At 45.1% G+C, this 20,282-nt stretch overlaps 1 protein-coding gene across 2 annotated transcripts in view; it reads right to left on the bottom strand.

Moving 5' to 3' along the window:
• Positions 1-19,853, bottom strand: part of gcgra (glucagon receptor a) — a 52,470-nt gene extending 32,617 nt beyond the window's left edge. For both annotated transcript variants that reach the window (XM_034089928.1, XM_034089929.1), the window contains exon 1: positions 19,579-19,853. The gene's annotated coding sequence lies outside the window, so the exon portion shown is untranslated. The remainder of the gene's footprint in view (positions 1-19,578) is intronic.
• Positions 19,854-20,282: the final 429 nt, after the last annotated feature.

Here is a 20,282-nt window from a genome sequence, read left to right as displayed (position 1 = left end):
TTGGATTTGCTAACTTCTACAGGAAGTTTGTTAGGAATTTTAGTTCTATTGCCGCTCCTATGCATGTACTCACCTCTCCTTCTGTTCAGTTTGTGTGGACCCCACAGGCAGACCAGGCCTTCCAGAAGTTAAAAAAGTTTTCACTACAGCTCCAATACTTACCATCCCGGATTCCCAACGGCAGTTCACGGTGGAGGTGGATGCCTCCAACGAGGGCATCGGGGCGGTCCTCTCACAGAGGGCAGAGAAAGACAGTAAGCTCCATCCATGTGCCTACCTTTCCCGTAAGTTGACTGCGGCTGAACGGAACTATGATGTAGGCAATAGAGAGTTATTAGCCGTGAAGGTAGCACTGGATGAGTGGAGGCACTGGCTAGAAGGGGCAAAACAGCCATTTATTGTGTGGACAGACCACAAAAATTTGGAGTACATACGCAAGGCTAAGAGGTTAAACTCCAGACAGGCACGATGGACCTTGTTTTTCAATAGGTTTAACTTCACTCTCTCCTACCGTCCTGGCTCACAAAACGCCAAACCAGACGCATTATCCAGGCTTTTTGACCCAGAGGCTCTTTCCAAGGAGACCGAGTCCATTTTACCGCCCACTCAGGTGATAGGAGGGGTGACATGGCCAATTGAGGCTAAGGTAAATCAAGCTTTAGAGGGAAAAACCGTACCCAGTGGTGGCCCCCCTAACCGTCTCTTTGTTCCCCCATCTGTCCGCTCTGATGTGATTCACTGGGCTCACACATCTGTGTTAACATGTCATCCAGGTATCAGACGAACTATGTACATGATAAAGCAAAGGTTTTGGTGGCCTAAAATGGAGAAGGAGGTTACTGAGTATGTGGCAGCCTGCACTACCTGTGCTCGGAATAAGACCTCTACCCAGTCTCCTATGGGTCTACTGCAACCTTTGTCCATTCCAAGCCGCCCATGGTCTGACATCTCGCTGGATTTTGTCACTGGACTGCCGCCCTCTGCAGGTAACACCACCATTTGCACTGTTGTTGACAGATTCACCAAAATGACTCACTTTATCCCCATGCCCAAATCTCCCTCTGCTAAAGAGACAGCAGAAGCGCTCTTATCTCATGTTTTCAGGCTGCATGGATTTCCTCGAGATGTGGTGTCAGACCGTGGGCCGCAGTTCGTTTCCCAGTTTTGGAAGGAATTCTGCAGCCTGATAGGAGCCACTCCCAGCCTCACATCTGGTTACCACCCACAGGCTAATGGTCAATCAGAGAGGATCAACCAGGAACTGGAGACGTGTTTACGGTGTCTGGTGTCCCAGAATCCCACAACTTGGAGCAAGCAGCTGATATGGGTGGAGTATGCCCACAACACCCAACCTACATCTGCCACGGGTCTCTCCCCTTTTCACTGCGCCTATGGTTACCAACCTCCTCTGTTTCCAGAAGTAGAGAAGGAAGTGACTGTACCGTCAGCACATGCCCTGGTGAGGCGGTGTCACAGAGTCTGGGCAGGAGCTCGCCAGGTTCTCCTGAAGAGTGCTGCTCGCATGAAAAAGACAGCAGATCGACATCGTCGTCCGGCACCTGCCTACAAACCCGGGCAGAAGGTTTGGCTATCTACAAGAGATCTGCCCCTGTGTGTGGCCTCCAGGAAGCTGGCTCCGAGGTTTGTGGGTCCGTTTCCCATAACGAAAGTTGTTAACCCGGTGGCTGTTCGCCTGCGCCTGCCCAGGTCCTTGAGAGTCCATCCGACCTTTCATGTTGCCAAAGTCAAACCGGTTCGGGAGAGTCGTTTGGTTCCTCCATCCAAGCCTCCTCCTCCCCCCCGGATGTTAGACGGCGGTCTGATATATGACGTCAAGAAACTGCTAGCAGTCAGGAAGAGAGGACGCGGCCGACAGTTCCTTGTAGACTGGAAAGGATATGGTCCAGAACATCGGTCGTGGGTACCAGCAAGTTTTGTTGTGGATCAGAAACTGATGAAGGACTTTTTCAGACTTAATCCACAGGACTCTGGGCCGTCCGGAGTCGGCCGTAGAGGAGGGGGTACTGTTGTGTCTCGTCAGATCTGTTAGTATTATTTCTCTGAGTCTATATTGTCAAGTCCGTGTCTGCCATTTCCTGTTTTACTTTGTCATTTCCCTTCTCATTTCAGGTAGTTCGATTCCTACCTTGCCTGTTTGTCCACGGACCTGATTACCTGAACGCCCTTATTGTTTGCACCTGTGGAGTCCCTTGCTTTTGTATATATTCTGTGTGTTCCCTGTGCCAAGTGCCAGATCGTTTTGAACCTTGTGAATGGATTACCTTGTTTCGTCATCACAGTAAAACCTTTTTTTGAATCATCTTTTGTCTAGAGTCGTGCATTTGGGTCCTATCAGTTTTTGTGTGCTCCAGTCGTAACACCCAGTGGGGTGTGGCCAGGGTTGGGTTGTAACGGAATACATGTAACGGCGTTACGTAATCAGAATACAAAAATCAAGTAACTGTATTCAGCTCGCGTTACATTTGAAAAACGAGTAATCTGATTACAGTTACTTTCGTAAACCTGAAGTGAATACATTTTTATTGGAATTATTGGTGGAAAGATTTCCTCACAACATTTAATATTCATTACTGCGCAGATGGACCAAAGGGGAGCGTTTGAAAAAAATGTGCGGGTCCGCTCAGTGAAACAATAACAACGTAACATGGAGGAACACAAGTCTGCGTTTAAATCGTGTGTGTGTGTGTGTGTAGAGGTGTGTGTGTGTGGTTAAAACACATCAGCCACACCGCTCTTTAGCCTTTCTAATGATTCTGAAGGTACACACAGTGAAGGCGGTGCGTGAAAGGCGGTGCGTGAAAGGCACTGCACGCTCCTCTTCTCAGAGGCTGAGTTAACCCTCCCGCTGCCTCCTGGTGCTGCAGAGATTTCATGAAGTGAAGGAGGTGTTCCTTCTATAAAACAGCTATGGGCAGCAGATACTGTGAGAGTCACAGACATGAATACATAGATCAAGGCAGACTGGTGCACACACTCTCCTGTTTTGCCAATCCGGTGCTTAAACAAATATATCTCTACACCCCTGGCCGAAATGTCCTTAAAATGAAGTCCGAGTTCGACATTTTAATTAAAGTCCTGCCAACACTGGCAGGACAGAAGGCGACACGTCCTTTCTAAGCCAAGTCCTCACATCCCAAGCTGCATCCCCAAAAAGTGTATTATGTTGTTACAACAGGATTCAGGGGGAGTGGCCGTACGGCTGTACCCGTATGATAGAAAAGGGGGAAGTGCCGTCTGACTCAGAGGTCGAGCGGCTGTGGAGAAGAACGTGTTGCCCACATTCTGTGAGTTAGCTAGCAGGTTTATTGTTTTGGGTGCAGTCACTTTTGCCTCCACTTGCTGTTCAAATACATGTTGAAAGAAAAAGTTAATCTGTTTACAGTTCTGTTTTATATGGGTGTTGAAGAAGAGGGAGGGATGAAACCATCTTTATTGGTCACACATGCAGAGCACACAGCACACACAGTGAAATGTGTTCTCTGCTTTTAACCCATCCTAGTAGGAGTCTACTAGGAGCAGTGGGCAGCTATTGCACAGTGCCCGCGGAGTGAGGGGGGAAGGGGGATGTCTGGTGCCTTGCTCAAGGGCACCACGGCAGGAGGTGAACTGGGAACTCTCCAAGTAGAAGTCCACACTCCAAATAGGTCTGGTCGGGGACTTGAACCGGCGACCCTACGGCTCACAGTCCAAGCCCCTACTGACTGCCATAGATTTAGTCCCTAATTTTATTGATTGATGCATTTAACTTCAACATTTAAAAAAACATCTTCCCGGGGGAGCTTACCCCCGGACCCCCCTAGAGGAGGTGAGGTCCACCACCTGCCCACACCCCCTGTTAAATTGTCTCACCCACATTGAGGATGCTTCCTACGCCCATGTTTTATTCCATGTGTCAAGTGAGGCAAATTGGGTCAAAATGTTATTGCATCAATGATGTGTTACCATTAAAATCACTAAATATATACTGTAACTATTTTTGCTCTAGGCAACTCAAGGGCTCAGGTAATGTGATTACTATATGAATAATTGTCCAAAATAACATAAAATGCATAGGGTTTTTTGTTAAGTAACATACTTTCGTCGCCGGCCGGCCGATACATGCCGCGCATTAAGTGGGCCTGTCTGTCAATTAATCCCCGGGCCACTTTTTCCCCCCAGTCCGCCCCTGGACGAGAGGAATGAATCACGGAGCAGCAAGAAGAAGCCAACAAGTCAATAAGCTATAGACAGGTGAGGGGGGGTCATGAAAGAAGGTAAATACATCTCTGTATTACATATAGTGTTTAAACTCAGTACAGACCAGATGTACCTGCATTCAGGAAAGCTGCTTATTTGGAATGCATGGTGATTATGCTTCACTTACCTATAATATAACATTTTATAAAAGATGATCAATAATAATCTACGGATCTATTAAGGTGTTTACTTTTTTACTGCTTCTGTGTCACATCTTTGCTGTGCATGTATATCATGTGGTTTACGGAGTTGGTTTTCTTTGTACATCTATTTTTAATGCAGCTTGGGGCCTAAAATAACTTGACAAACTTTCTTCTTTTTGGCCTACAGGGGCTCTGAGGCAATGTCTGCCACAGCTATTGAAAGAATTGTCATAAAATGTTAATAATTGTATAATTGAGATAGAATTGCAATGTTGTGATCTGCTCTACTATTACTTTTGTTCTTGTAGTTTTGAGTGAAATGACTCAATAACAATCGGATGGATCGCAATGAAATTTGATGCAGACATTTATATCACCCCTTTGAATTAATTGTCATCACTTTGGGGTACATGTAACAGTTTCCATTTTTGAAACTTAACTTTGTGTTCAGTGCTGAAAATAAGAATATTTGCATGCTAACTCTAAGCGACTTAGAAGATGTCGATTGTGGAGAAAATCGTCTTTGATCGTGGACGTTTAGAAAAACAATAAAAACTCGATTTTTGGCGAGGTTAAAGATATTCAACTTGAACTATATACTTATTTTTTAACTTAAATCAGCCTATTTGTCTCGTCCATCCACAGTCAGAAACTAAAATGTGGGAGCAGGTTGTGAAATGACCATACATCTTACATGTAAACAGTAAAGAAAGATTTTTTTTGGTAAAGCATTAACAATATTGCAATATTTGTTGGTGGCACCAAACCTTGTGGGTTTCTGCTGTGTTTTGTGATAGCTCTAAGCAAGGATTGTGTGTATATTACATGTGTGATGGAGGTCAATGTCTCCCGCTGTGTACACAGCACGTGGAGGTCCACAACCCGCCCCTTGGGTCTAAACACACTAATATCAGCAGTTTCTTTGATGACGCAGGAGGACATGTTGTTTTCTTAACTTCAGTAACTATCACCGCCACTAAAAACCAAAGAGAATTACTCCATTCATTCAACAGACAAAAACACTTTTCTCCAAGATATTAAACACCAATTGAAATATCTTCATTGATGTCTAGACCTCATGCCAAACAATTGACCTGATACAGCCCTTATGTAGTACTTTTTGTAGTACCTTAAGCAGTACTGAAGGAACATTTGGAATTCCCTTTTAACCATTTATTCAGCTGATATCAAGAAACTAAGTCAACAAACAAAGTATCTATTTTTATGAAATACAATCAAAGTATAGTATTAGGCGTAAAAATTATTAGGTGGAATTATTTGCCATGCTTTTGTCCTATTTCGAGGAGAGTTTCCATACTGGCTTTTAACTTGATACCTGTCATTTCTAGACTTGTTTAAATATTAACTCAAAGTAATATCTTATAGTAATATCTTTTTGTCGCTGCTTTTAATTGAACTATTCATATCTTAAACTGCACTGTAACTTTTATCCATGTATTTTTTCTTTTAATGTTTATTTTATTAGCTTTTCTTTTTTAATGCTTAATGTCTTTCATTTTTTGTAAAGCACTTTGAATTGCCTTGTGTTGAAAAGTGCTATATAAATAAACTTGCCTTGCCTTACCTTGCCTTGCACGAACACCTAATTTACAGCAACTAAAGTAATTTGATTCTTTCCACTCTTTCAGATGGAAACACAACAACATTAAGATGCCCGAGGACATGCAATCTGTGTGCAAATCTTTTACTGGCCGATTGATTCTAACTCTTCTGAACACTTTACTATGAATCTTATACCATTTTAGATGTATCCATTATATATACCTTTGAAAAGGTTCAAATTTGTAGAGTGATTTTTATGATTTTTGTATATATTAGGTACTATTAGAGGTTTCCAATTGTGGAACAAAAGCACCTGAAAATTCACGATAGAGATAGTAGACATTTAAAAAATGCCAACGGCAAAGGCATGGTTGGGAAATTTTCCAGTTGAGCTGCGGAGGACATAAAGCGACTGTTGTTTGTGCTCTGTACTGTGATAATAGGATGTGTTGGGGAGCAAAAGGAGCTACACTTGACCCTCGACCCATACACGGTGCGAGGGAGGAGGGGTTATTTTTAGTGCCTCACAGTGTTGATCTGAACAAACACAAAAAGGCTCAATACCGCTCACAGTTCAGAGAAAAGCAAAACCTTTTTGTGCTCTTTGTTTCTTCCTCAGCTTTTATTGATTCTCATGCGTTAAATATTTTTGCTCCAGTCTGTCCCCTGCATAGAAATGTTACAGTGTGCACTGAGGAGGAATTCACTTCCCACAGGACAGGCAGGTTAAGTGAGATGTGCCAGAACGACAGGAACTCAAATGCAACCTTTTCGATTCTGATCCACAACTCGACCAATAATAGTGACCTGTGAACAGCCACATACACATGGCCTCTGTTCAGTCAACACTGGAGCGTGTCCATTGGTCATTAGTGAGTAATCATATAAGCCACATTGAGCCCGATTGTGTGATTCATCTTAAAGCAAGACAGCACTATAGTGATTTGTTTCCGTCTTCACAACCCACTGGCTGCTCTCAGGCCAACATGACTTATTGGAGACCTCTGCGATCCCAGTCATGACCTCTTGAGCATGAAGCTACAATTCTCAGTCCATGAAGACATACACTCAGATACACATTTTTAATGGACATGTTGATTGTCTGTAGATTGATATTTACCAGAGACCCAAATAACACATGTTAAGTATTAACCGATGGGAGGGAGCCTTAAATTATTATTGGTCCACATGTTTTAAAATCAAATATCAAAGAAAGTTGGCTCTCTACTCTCACTATCTACATTGTTCATTTTATATAAATCAAAGGCGTTGACAGTTTAATATTCAACTTCAAGATACTATCTATAAATTACAACATGTGCTGTTTTTACTATGCATCCTGTAAGAAACCCATAACCCAATGTCTTATTTCAGCCTAACTATGCCAAATTAGGCATTAAAGACAATGGAGCATGATGTCCTATAATAACACTTATCAGGTCTTTGTGTGAAACAATCCTAAAAAAACGTTTTTAAACTTAAACAAAATACAATTATAAGAACTCAATATGTGGGCGTGCATTTGTGGTTGTGACTGACAATGCTGGTACTGTAATGTGATAGGTCTAATGTCTGTGTAGGCGGGCACTACAAATAGTTCATTCACTTCCTAAAGTTCAAACAGCCACACAAGCAGTGAACCAGCTGTGATTGTTGTGGTTGCTGCTGTTTTTTGGTGTGACTGTAGTACCATCTGTCATTTAAGCAAAGTTACTCTGTGTGAAAGCTTGCATTTCCTGAGTGGAATACAGTCTAATCAGCACTATGGGTCCTCCAAAACATTTCATTTAGAGGGAAAACATTATTTACATCCCTTACAGTACACCAATCCTATGTGAGCTTGCTGAAAAAAGCAAGCCTGTCTTTTATTAGAATCTGAGGGCTATACAACACCATGACACACTTTAGTACAGAAACTGACAGCACATCTCACACACACGCCCTCAGCTGTCAGTTCTGTTGAGATGGTCACCCTTCAAATCGGGAATCCTGGTGAAACTCTCACAAGACTGATATAGTAATATTTAAAGTGTAAGGAAAAGGCAATGTTTTTATTAAAATAATAAACGAATGCATTCTGCAAAAGAGTCATCCCTCTATAAGCTATTACATATTATACGTCATCAGAAAGGCATAAATACATTGGAATAATGGAACAAACCACCTGTGAGATACGACAGTAAGTAAAGCTCTGGGGTCTGCAGAGTTAGTAGGATGATAAATACAGGATGAGCTGTTATTAATGGCACCGACATTAAAGGTGAGAGTGTATTGATTTAAAATAATGGATTAATTAATCCTTTTATCTGCCTTAACAGTGCCAGCTCCTAATATACGCTTTGAACCTCATACACTGGGACTCTGTAATCCTCAAACTATTCCTTGCGGGACTTTCTTGAACTTATTGAACTGATGGAGACTTTGGTGTCTGACTTAAAGAAAGAGGGAATGTGGTAAATATTTGTGAAAGAAACAAGAATGAAATGATGCATTAGTTCTCATTCATAACACTCCGTTCGATGTCTCACTATGGGATGCGCCTCATCGCGGAGCAAACAGAAGCATCAATCTCATTACGCCAATCTTGATTGGCTGGTGATCTTGACGTCAACGTCAGGGGAAATCACCCCCTATAAGTAGCCTGCGCCACGACGCATGCGTCATTCAAACACCTCTTCTCGCTTCAGAGCACATCTCTAATGGTAGCCGGGCTAGCTAAACAGTCCACAGACTGAACCAAAGCTATCTTCGGTCGACGGGCGTTAGCCGGCTACTCTTTTCTGCTTCGCAAGAAGACTATAGTACTAACACACCAGTTAGTATTATAAATAATCAACCCCGCCATTCTTCCTCTGGAATTAAGGTAAGGTTTTGATTTTCAAGTTAGCAACACACCCGTTGCTAGCTTGTTTTTTTCCCTCACTGCCGACACCACGGTAGCGAGGACGTTTTTTCTTTTCTCTTCTCACGGAGGAGAAAAGGAATAAAAGACCCACACTGTCCTTTTTTCTCTGGATTAAAGACAGGTTGGTAACACTTTTTTCTCGACGTACCTGTTACGAGCGGGTCCTCTCCACGCCTCGCGGCGAACGAGATGGACGCCTCTCTCCCTCACACCAGAGGAGTCAGGGACTGGGAGGCTCGACTCTGCGGCTGCGGGTTGAAGGTATCAGGCACAGACTCACACCAGGTCTGCTCGTCCTGCCTCGGGCTGGAACACGCCCAGGAGGCTATTGACAACCCCGGCTCGTGCGGGCATTGTGCCTGCTTCACCATGAAGAGCCTCCGCCGACGGTTAGCACGACAAGCTAGCTTGTCGGGACAGGATCCCCTCATGTCCATTGATTTGCCGGCTGGCAATCAAGACGCAGGGGCGTCCGCCGCAGAGACTGAGCCCCTCACCATTACGGTCTGGGGCTCATCAACAGCGGCAGCCGCAGAACCGGATTCCCGCGCCATATCAGGCCGGGACCCGGTGGCGGCAAGAGACGCGGGAACGGGGCCCCACGCTATACCAAGCTGGGGCTCCCGGCTGGACCTCATCATGGTTTCACCTGCGGAGGATGTCCTAGAATTGGATTACATGGAGGACGAAGAGGATGCCTCTGAGTTCCTCCTGTCTGATTCGGATGAGCAAGAAGACGACATCTTCATGTCATTAGCTCAGGCTGCAAAGCCGGGAGCGATGGCTGCTCTCCCGGGCGATAGCACACCAGCTTCGCCCTGTCTAAGCATGGACCTGCAAGCCATGTGTCAGCGCACTGCGTCCAGGCTAGACATCCCGTGGCCCGAAATGGCCAAGGAGACCTCCAAGTCCCGTTACGAGGGGAAACATTTTCCCCAAACAACGAGGACGAAGAGGCAACTCCTTCCGGTCTTCCCGGAGATGTTGGATGAGGTGTCGGTCTCGTGGAGAGACCGGCCCTTTAGCAACAAGGCCCCAATCCAGGGTGCCTCCTCCCTTGACTGTGACGGTATGGAGAGGCTCGGCCTGCTCCACATACCGCCTATGGAACCGCTGGTGGCAACCCACCTCCTACCGAGGATGGGCCCGTCACCAAGCAGGAACCCCACACTGCCAGCGAAGGCGGACCGATTCCAGTCGACCATGACTGAACGGTCCTACAAAGCCGCAGCGTTGTCCGCCAGGGCTCTGAACGTTTCCTCGATGCTAACCGCATACTAAGCGGAGCTCTGTGAGGATATGTCGAGCAATCCTGGACCGGCCACTCTGGACGAGATAGCCGCGGTCACAGACATTTGTCTCCGTGTCCAACGCTGCACCGTCCAGGCCACGGGCAAGGTAATGGGGATCATGGTGGTGCAGGAAAGAGCTAGATGGCTCAACCTCACCAACCTCCCAGACCGGGAAAAGGAAGATGTGCTTGACATGCCCATCGTTCCCGAGGGGATTTTCGGCTCCGCTCTCGCTTCCATGCAGAGGAAGTGCGAGTCGAAAAAGAAGGAAGACGAGGCCCTCCACCTCTGTCTCCCTCGAAGGGTCCAGCCGCTGCCTTCGCAACAGCGGCCCTTCGCCCAAGCTGCACCGAACCCTGCTAGGTTTAAAGTACCAGGACAGCAGAGGTCGCAACCCACCCCGAGTCCCCAGCCCAGGCAGGAGACGAGGGCGAGTTGGCCTAGAAAATCTCCGGTTCCGGCTGCAGCCCAGGCTCAGCCAACCCAGAATTTCGGCCAGCAGTCGAGGAAGAAGAAGCGAACGGCCTGAGAGCCCCTCCTTCTCCCCTCTGTGACAGAGCTGGAAGTTCTTTCCCCGGCTCTAAACGTGTTCCCGCTGCCTCGAGAGATGCCTCAACGTCATCCTCAAGTCTGCATAAAACACATGTCACATCTTTGTTGTTTAAATAAACCATTTTCCGCTGACGCATTTAGGCTTCGGCCAAGGGCGCAGCTCAACAAAATTAAAAGAAAAACAATAAACAGTCCGTTAACTATAAATCCCCTTTTGAGAGCAATCCCCACCGTCACGCGCATGCGCAGTGACGGTGGGGATTGTTGAAATGGGGTACCACCGTGTTCAGACACTAGAGGGCCCCATAACACAACAAATAGAGACTCAGAGGGTAAGAGATGTGACATCTCCGCTGGCTCTAACGGCCCGTCCACACTCCAGCGTCGACAGCGTCGACAGCGTCGAAAACTCCAATCTGCCCATTCACTTTCAATGGGGTGACGTCACCCAATTGTGGGTAGCAGAGCGGTCCGTCTCCGCCGTCTCCGCCGTCAGAAGTTGAGCAATGTTCAACTTCTGACGCCGGAGACGCCGGAGTAGCCAGCGCCAGCCAATCAAATCCCGTTTCTGAAAATCTGACAGCTGAAGCCGTAGCCAATCAAACCGCGTCTAAGCTGGGAGAGATATCCCGCCGTTCATTTCTATATTTCAAAAAAAGTTGGAGGAGAAACTAACTATCGCCGTAGCAATCACCCAGTTTTGTTTGACCAGACCCTCTTCACCTACCGGGATACAAACCGGAGGAACCAGGCATGGAGGGAGGTGGCAGAGACAGTGGGTGAAACTGGTAGGTTTTCGCCTGTTTGGAGAGTTTATATATATATTGCTCGCATAAAATCCCCGGGGTTTTTTGCTTTGTATGTCGGGGGCGGGAGATTCATGTGATTGGTTGTTGGTCGTGTTGCTTGAATAAAATCCCCAAGCTCCAGACACGCCCAGCTCCAAGCTTTTTAGTAGTGTGGACGCTCCGTAAGGAGCACACAGTGGAAGATGCTCACAACATCTGCTTGGGTTTTCAAGACAGTAACACGGGGTTACAGACTCCAATTCGCTGTCACCCCCCCTCGTTTCTTGGGCATTTTGTATTCACAAGCCCGTGGAGAGTCAGCCCATATTCTAGAAAGAGAGATCCTCTCACTTCTAGAAAAGAGGGCTATATCTATTGTACCTGCCGAGCAGAGTCAGAATGGCTTTTATTCCAAGTATTTCCTCGTTCCCAAACGAGGAGGGAATGGAATTCGGCCAATACTGGATTTGAGGGTTCTGAACAAATATCTAAAAAGATACAAATTCAGAATTCTCACTCACACATCTCTGCTGCGTCTCGTGCGACAAGATGACTGGTTTACATCAGTCGACCTGAAAGATGCGTATTTCCACATCCCAGTATATTATCCACACAGGAAATATCTGAGGTTCGCATTTCAGGGGATCTGTTACGAATACAGAGTACTTCCCTTCGGCCTGTCTCTCAGTCCAAGAGTGTTTGTACGATGTACGGAAGCCGCGATAGCCCCGTTAAGACAACAGGGTATTCGCCTGGCAACCTACCTGGACGACTGGCTGCTTCTCGCACAGTCGGTGCAGGAGGCTATTACACGGACAAGTGTCCTCGTAAAGCACCTGCTCAACCTGGGTTTCATAATAAACACAGAGAAGAACATGCTGTGCCCAGCACAGACTGCACTCTTCCTGGGTTTACACCTGAACTCGGTACCCTTTACAGCCCGACTGTCAGCGGAAAGAGTGAAAGCTTTCAGAGCTTGTCTCGCTCAATTCCAGCTGCGCAAACATGTTCTCTTCAGAACATGCCTGCGGTTAATGGGGCTCATGGCGTCAGCCATCCTGGTCGTACGACTAGGACGCTTACACATGAGGGAGTTTCAGCGCTGGGTAGCCGCCTTAAAACTAAACCCCGCGCGCCATGGCGCGCGGAGAGTAATGGTTACTGTGAAATGCGTAACGGCACTGCGCCACTGGCTGCACCTGACTTTTCTAGTACAGGGCGTGCCTATGGGTGCTGTCCTTTCACGGAAGGTGGTCACCACGGACGCATGTCTGACAGGTTGGGGAGGTATTTATGAAGGCCGTCCGGTGAGGGGTCTCTGGAGCAGAGACCTCCAGCGGGCGCACATAAATTACCTGGAGCTTTTAGCGGTGTTCCTCACCCTAAAACGCTTACTGCCTTTTATCAGAGGACATCATGTCCTCGTGAGGACAGACAATACGACGACAATATTGTATATAAACCGCCAAGGGGGTTTGTGTTCTCTCCAGTTACACATGCTGGCACACAAACTGATCTTATGGAGCGGCGGGCGTCTCCTCTCTCTGAGAGCGACGCGCGTACCGGGTGTGTTGAACCTCGGGGCTGACCTACTGTCCAGAGGTACACCACTTTATGCAGACTGGACTCTACATCCAAGGATTGTGAGCCAGCTGTGGGTGCGTTATGGTAGAGCCACGGTGGACCTGTTCGCATCAAAAGAAAATGCTCAATGTCAGCTGTTCTTTTCGATGTGCGACTTAAACGCACCGTTAGGCGTGGACGCACTCGCACACGTTTGGCCTTCGGGCCTTCTGTACGCGTTCCCACCCCTGGCTCTGATTCCCCAAACTCTGGCCAGAGTTAGGGAACAACGCCACACACTTATCCTGATAGCTCCGCACTGGCCCGCTATGTACTGGCTGGCGGAGATTTATCAGCTGCTGTGCGGGCAGCCATGACAGCTCCCACTACGCAGGGACATACTGTCTCAGGCGGGGGGGGCGATCTTTCACCCACACCCAGAGCGCTTGGCCTTATGGGCCTGGCCCGTGAGTGGTACAACCTGAATACAGTGAGACTCCCTCATCGGGTGATAAACACTATTCAGAGTGCGAGAGATTCCTACACCAGGTCTCTCTAATATAGTGCTGTTACTGGTCCTGGCTTCCGTCAAGCGAGCCAGTAATTTTCATGCACTATCTGTACATATTTTTTTTCACACACTCGGTTCACCCCAGGGCAAACGAGAGTGTTGTTGAAGCCCAACCCTGTCCTTATACCCAAGGTGGTTGGGTCATGTACCCCAATGGATATTGAGGCATTTCCTCCGACGCTGGGTCCCTCTGGGGAACAGCAGCCGGATTTGCTGTGTCCAGTTCGTGCTTACGCACCTGTATGGACAGATCAGGGGTGCTTGTCATAATGACCAACTCCTGGTGTCCTGGGCTAACCCTTATAAGGGCAAGCCTGTTACTAAGCAACGGTTCTCCCACTGTTTTGTGGAAGCAATTGCTTTGGGGCCCATACGAGTCAGAGTTCGCAGGCACCCTCGGTCCGCGAGCTCTTTCGACTCAGGGTCTGGCTGCATCCTGGGCTCTGTCCAGGATGTCTCCCATCCAAGACATTGGTGCAGCGGCGAGCTGGTCCTCGCTGCTCACTTTTGTCCGCCTCTTAACAGGCTGGGCGTTCTGCTCCCAGTGTGACTCAAGCAGTGCTGGGCACCTGGTTGAGTCAGAGCTCTACCTGTTAAGTCTGGTTGGTTTGGTGATTTTAGAGATAAGCTCGTCTGGCAATACGGGAGCTACAATTTCCCATAGTGAGACATCGAACGAAGTGTTATGAATGAGAACTATAGGTTACTTACGTAACCCCAGGCCTCGGAATAACATGAAGTGAGATGTCTCACCAGACGGCCCTCCTTGCTTTGGTGAAGCGAGAAGAGGTGCTTATTTTGAATGACGCATGCGTCGTGGCGCAAGCTACTTATAGGGGGTGATTTCCCCTGACGCTGACGTCAAGATCACCAGCCAATCAGGATTGGCGTAATATGATTGATGCTTCTGTTTGCTCCGCGATGAGGCGCATCCCATAGTGAGACTTCTCACTTCATGTTACTCTGAGTACTGGGGTTACGTAAGTAACCTATAGGTTTGCAATATTAGAATAGATTAATTCAATGTGTTTTAGAGTGGGAAAAATGAAGGACACAACGTTTTCTGACTTTAAACAAATTAAAAAACACTTTAGACCAGCGCTGTGGAAACAATTCATCCTGTCTATCATGAGGGGACAATCGACTCTGTCAGTTTGATTAATCTTGTCATTTTCCCACTGAAGAGCAGGCAAACCAAACATTGTCTGGATGTGCTCGCAGGGGCAGGAAAGTAAGCTGTTGGCAGCCACACAGACCTAAGTAAGTGATGGAATGTGTTGTCCATTATATCTGATATCTGAGAACATGGAGGAGAGACAACAGAAGCTACTCAGAGACTACCGAGACCGTTAGAGCACAATCTGCTCCGTGTTGAGCCTCTATAACATGTTCAGCCTAATGGTTATAGAAAAAAAATCATCTCTTAAAATCCCGACAATGTTGTAAGGAAACCACCATGTTCACGAGTGGTTTGACGTTGCTATAGCAAGTGTGTCTTTTTATTGCTCTATAAACTAATTAGATTCTTCCCTAGAGAAGTGGAGAGGTTTCATTAAAGGAGCTGACAGTTGTTCTGAGACTGGCACACTGCTGGTTGTACTTTATTTGATGAACCTATAACTTATCCGTTTAATCCAGCACATGCCTGAAGGTTGAACAGTACACCAAAATCACCGATCGTGGCTCGAAGCAACATGGGAGTCGATGTCTATTCAATAAGCAGTAGATGTTTCCTGCCGCCAACAGGAAGGGATTGGCTCTGGTCCTTCCCATTCAATTGTGTATATAAACACTGTGTACCTGTACATATACAGTGTGTGTGTGTGTGTGTGTGTGTGTGTGTGTGTGTGTGTGTGTGTGTGTGTGTGTGTGTGTGTGTGTGTGTGTGTGTGTGTGTGCGTGCGTGCGTGCGTGCGTGCGTGCGTGCGTGCGTGCGTGCGTGCGTGCGTGCGTGCGTGCGTGCGTGCGTGCGTGCGTGCGTGCGTGCGTGCGTGCGTGCGTGCGTGTGTGTGTGTCACGTTTCCGAGAGAATGAGGGAAAGAAAGACTACACATGTTGTTGGTTTTAAGTTTTAAGGGTGAAATTAATTGAAGAGAGACGCATCATCTTCAAAGGGATGTCTTATTTTGCATGTCTTTAAAAATAAAATGTACTCACCTAATGATAATAATAATAATATTGGCTTTTATCTGCATTTCCACTGCATGACACAGCTTAGTATTACCTGGTGCCAGGCTTGTTTTATTACCACCTTAGTTTCATGCAGGCTGATCTAATCTGTAAAGTACGGTGCTCGACAGGTGCAAATGCGTTACAGCAGCCAAATACATTTGCATAAGAAGAAAATTATGCAGTTTAAAAAATTATGCAAACACAAATGTGACAAAACACATTCAAATGAAGAAACATCATTTTCACCAACTTGACAACACATACAGCATTTAGAAAACATTCACTAACTTCTAGCACAAATATTTAGCATCATTAAAGACCGCAACTTTTAAAAACATTTATTCGACCCAGAAACTACACCTGACACAACGTACACTCCACCTTACAATACATACAATAAACTGCAGGCAGTCCTCTGTTGAAATGATTTCACAGCTTTGCATTGGAGAAGGAAACAAAGAAAGGCTACTAGGAGAGTTGTACCAGTGGAAAACAAGGCATTAGTGTGTTTAAATCTACGTGTTTACAGACCAAGGTGTTAAGAGCTGGATGGCACACAGGGCTAAGTGGAGCCCAGCGGCAGTATCCGGACGCACCCTTATCGCCACTCTGTCACAATCCAGAGTGACAGCTCTTTGTAGTAGAAGCTAATTTTAGCCTTCCTCTTTCCATTATTTCCATCAATACACCTTTATATACCGCCCAAATGCATTTTGTAGTGTTAGACAAAAAAATGTCTTCCTTCTTTTCAATTTGAAATACTTGACAGTCTAACAGAGGCAATCAACTGTGAATATGTACTGTAAATTTAAGTCTAGAGAATTTATTGATCTCTGCCATAAGTCAAACCATCTTTGATTTTTTTCTCAATTAATGTCTTTACCATATTTCACACAGTCACAGTTGCCAGGGCAGCAAATAAGCTGAATGTTTACAGATAGCATAGCTCTTGTCTCTGCAGCCTGAGTACTAGACTCAGCGAGTTAAAGTTCAGAAACGTTCAAGACAAGCACATGTTTGTGAGGAAGGAAAGCCCTAAAGTGCTTTGGAGACAGATCTGTGATATATTATGTGTGTCTGACCTGGATCTGCATTCAAAGGCTGTAGTTTAAAAAGTATGGAAACATCTCCACATGTTTCTTATTGTATCTTTTATCAGGGATTGTATGAACATTATCTAAGAGGAGAGCGGATCATAAGACGTGGAGGGTTTTGCATTCTTTCTGCTCGCTGAAAGCTAAATGAATATTTCATTTGCACATAGTGAAGGAAAACATGTGAAGCCCTTGGGAGTCTTCCTTTTTTGCAATGTGAAACACAAGGTTTAGCCCCCCTTACCAACACAATCATCTTCACACTGTCTCCTCAGTCTTTTAAGTTACACAAATGTACCTGCTTGGTAGGACGTTTTCATTTGACTCCAAAACAAATGTTCTTTATATAATAATGTTTATATATTTCAATGACTATTTCACTGTGATTGTTTAAGGTTTTAACACTAATATCTACACAAAGTCCTGAAAAGTCAAAAAGGCTCAATGATTAAAAGACTTATTAAGACAGTTAAACTTTAAGGACACCCTGTCCTAATGTAGGAGTAAACTATACCCACCTGTTTTCACTCATCTCAGTGGTGATAATAAATAATGTACTTGGATGTAGATATTGATTTGAGACCACAAAGCCTCGCGCTACAAACATGATACATACAACATTGAAAGTAACCATTATGAAAAGCAACGTTGGCTGTTTTCGTGTACGGAAATGTTCGACCTCATGACAAAATCGCAGCAGAGCTCACACTACAAGATACCAATGATGCTTCTAAAGGCAAAAAGTCACAGTGAGGAATTTAGGATGTGTGTGCTTTTGTCCCATAAATCCAGTGCAATAGACCTCCAGAGGCTGGAGCTGATCAGTCTCAGATGCATACTCACAGAGCACTCTAAAGCGTGAAAGATCAGAAAGCACTCACTGCTTTTAATTCTAGCCCCATGACAAATCACAAATCACATTCTTATTCATTTAGCTGGCCAGCTTTTCAAAAACGCGATGTGCGGCATGTATATGAGGGCCAAATGTATATGTGACAAATGCAACCCCTCACCCCTAATTGATCATCCTGCATTTTTCTCCACATACAATCATGGAAACCGCGACTGAGAAAAGTTCACACTGATTGTAGTATAGCACTTAGAAAGAAGATCCTTGCCTAATGCATTACAAAACTGCATTAATGTGTATTTTGTATGCATTAAAGCACCTGCACCACCTGCCAATGATTGCAAATTAGTATTAAAGACAACATAAAGCGAGGCAGCACTCATTCATGAAGTGCATCTAGGGATGATGCTTTAGCAAGGAGTGCACATCTCTTATATCACTGTGACAGATGTGCTAAGGGTAGTAATTAATATGTGTGTGTAGTAATGTGTGATAGCTGTTTGCCTAACAATGTATTTATCATCAACACTGCAGTGGAATACAAGACGCACAAGGGACTGAGACAGGCTGTTCTCTCAATACGCTGCCCAAGTGAGTCTAATTAGGATCAACATCACTCCAACACAATTATCCCCACCAACAATTAAGTTCATATGCATTCTGTTTACATAAAGTGTACACATGAACGCACTGAAGTGTTCAGTCTGCCGGCTCGATTATTAGACCTCATTTTCTGACGTACTGAACCAGATCCCAACGGTTAATTTGCCTGCCAAGTACATTGTAAAACAAATGTATAAATGTCATGTCACACATTTCTTGAATATGTTTTCACAATTCTGCATACGTATTGCAATTATTTGAATTGTTTATTTGTTATTCCAAACAATATTTGTTTTGGTCCTTAATAATGTTACATTCCAGAAGTCTATTATATTCGTTTTGATTGATTCTGTGGTCTGTAGAATGCATCGCAGCATTTCAACAAACAGTACACAAATAACAAACAACTATTATGTTGGTATAATGCATCCAGTCCAAGTATTAAACTGATAGAATGAAGCGTGTTGTTTTGGTCCCTTTTTAAAAAAAAAAAAATGTTTAAATGAATATTGCATTTCGACATAAGTCAATGCAAAAAAGACACAATTAAACCTCAATATGAGTTTAATGTAAAGTTTGCCTCTAATAAAAATATATACCCTACCTTACATTTGCAAGCTTTTCTGTAAAAAAAGGTTTCATAGACTCAAATACGTGTAAAGACTTTTGTTTAATAAAATAATATATGTCACCTGTGCAGCAATAACTAATCTTGCATTTAAAATAATTTTAGAGATGTTGAAGTGTGTGAACTGGTGATTAAAGCCCAGTCAAAACTCTTACGTGCAAACCACAATTTCTTTATATAAAATCCATAAATTAGGGGAAACGGCTTTGCTGGATTGGTGAACAGAGAATGTCACAGCTATGTTGACATCCTCTAAACTGAAACACACATACAAACAAGTAAAGAGGAGCGAGAGGTGACACTAACAGAAATCGTATTCCAGACATGTGATTGTCCCAACATGCACCTCACGACAGAATCACCAGCCTTCATTGACCAATTATGTTTTAGCAGTTGAGGCTTTTATAAATAGATGCATGGGTCGTTAAAATTGCTTTTCGAACTAAATCACATTTGAACTCTCCCTAGTAGACTTGTCCATTGTAGGCCTATGACTTGAAAACGTATAATGTGTATCAAAGTAAGTGACATGTCTGCTCACTCAAGGCACACGTAGAAATATCATGAAACAAGACGAAATAAACAGACACTAATTACCGTTGACAGCCCGGGATTCCGCTGATTTCCCCGATCTGTACTTCGCTGCTGCTCATCTTCTGGGCAGCATCTGGCACACACTGTTCCTCTCAGTTCAAGAGGCTCCGCTGTATTCCAACTTTCAAAATAAATTACCGCATGACTTCAGCTTCGGAGAGAAGTCCTCTCTCCCATCAGCGTTAACTGCTTCTGGGATAAGTATAGATAGTGAATTGAAAATTGAAAAAAAGTAATCGGTTGGCTGAGTGAGCGCGCGCCGCACGGCTGCTAACTTGCGTTTCTTACACTTGTGACGTAACAGGGAGGGGGTACCAAAGCCAGGACCTGGTGTGTGTGTGTGTGTGTGTGTGTGTGTGTGTGTGTGTGTGTGTGTGTGTGTGTGTGTGTGTGTGTGTGTGTGTGTGTGTGTGTGTGTGTGTGTGTGTGTGTGTGTGTGTGTGTGTGTGCGTGCGTGCGTGCGTGCGTGCGTGCGTGCGTGCGTGCGTGTGTGCACACTTCGCAATTTAGCAGGTTTCTGTCCAAAGAAGGATAGACTTTAGGTTTAAATATTCTTTGTAGGCTCTGTCTATGTTTGTTTGAGCTATATGATTTATAAATGATATGATGTATTGTCTGAGCAGAGTGAGGGGGCTATGTGTGTGAGATTTCTGCAGTATTTGTATAATATATATTTGGGCTCTGATAATGTAGGTAGCTTCTGAGAG

The sequence above is a fragment of the Pseudochaenichthys georgianus genome, chromosome 8 (assembly GCF_902827115.2).
Source record: "Pseudochaenichthys georgianus chromosome 8, fPseGeo1.2, whole genome shotgun sequence".
Classification (NCBI taxonomy): Eukaryota; Metazoa; Chordata; class Actinopteri; order Perciformes; family Channichthyidae; genus Pseudochaenichthys; species Pseudochaenichthys georgianus.
This window is presented reverse-complemented; position numbering and strand designations above follow the sequence as displayed.